Raw genomic sequence first — 1,176 nt, 5'->3', positions numbered from 1 at the left:
GAAGTGTCACCCTATGAGTCATTGGTTCTGAGTCATTAGTGTACACTTCGTAAGCTATCCGCTAGGTGGCATCGTGACCCTAAGAACAAGTTTTGATTCATTTCATGTCAGTGAACATGTTTTTATTTATCAAAATACCATGATTTTTGAGTGAAAATCAAAGGAAAAGTTAACGGTACCTTACAGTCTACACTTAAGAGATATTCCGCTAGATGTCCTCAGAAGACGGTGGTTCCCTGTCGGAAATAAATGAAACTTTTGAATCTTTAAATACTTTAACAGGCAGTGTTACCCAATTGTCATCACCCGATGACATTGATGACTGCTCTAGTCCATTTACTGAGACTTTTTGTGGTGAAAAAACAGGAAAACGTGAATGTTTACACCGGTTAAATGTTGCGGGTACCACCCCTGTAAATCGTGAATGGACGAGTCCGTCCCGACAAAGATGGCAGATGACCCTGACAAGTAGGTAGGTGTGTATGTACCGCTATCTTCCTTGCAAAACCCGTCACCCGTGAAAAAGCCGGGCTTTGGTTACTTGTAACGTCGCTGGACTGGAACATAACACTGTCAAACTGTTTGTGTGTAAGCTAGACTACATATTTGGTCCATTTCAGCTGGCTGTACCGGTAAAAATTTAGATTTTTTTTTCTCGAGCTCGAGCTTGCTCTCTTGTTTTTGTTTGGGTGCTGACGAACAAGCCTCACGGTATATAATACTCGTACTCGTTTACGATATTACAGAAAGGGAGGAAGTAGTGTTTGATAGAATGTTGTATACTTACAGTTTGGTAAAAGGAGTTTAATTTCTGTTGTGTCAGTGCGCGAGGAATGTTGAGAAAATCTAGAAATGTTTTGATTAGACATTGCTGGAGTGCATGGCACGGGGGGGGGCATGGGTAAGACAGAAAAAACATCTTCAGTCACGTCTGGACGAAAAACGCCTTTTTCTCTGGCAGTATATGCATTGGGCTGTTCCGAAAAATAACTGTGGAGGGGGGGTGGAAGAGGTCTAAAATCAGCTTTTGGCCCAACCCCCTGTCCAGTCCAGAATTTTTTTACCCACCCCCTGTCCAGTCCAATTTCATTATTTCGACCCATCCCCCCTGTCCGTTCCAGATTTGTTTGACCCAACCCCCTGTCCGTTCCAGATTTGTTTGACCCAACCCCCCTG

The sequence above is a fragment of the Branchiostoma belcheri genome, unplaced genomic scaffold (assembly GCF_001625305.1).
Source record: "Branchiostoma belcheri isolate BF01 breed outbred unplaced genomic scaffold, Haploidv18h27 scaffold9, whole genome shotgun sequence".
Lineage (NCBI taxonomy): Eukaryota > Metazoa > Chordata > Leptocardii > Amphioxiformes > Branchiostomatidae > Branchiostoma > Branchiostoma belcheri.
This window is presented reverse-complemented; position numbering follows the sequence as displayed.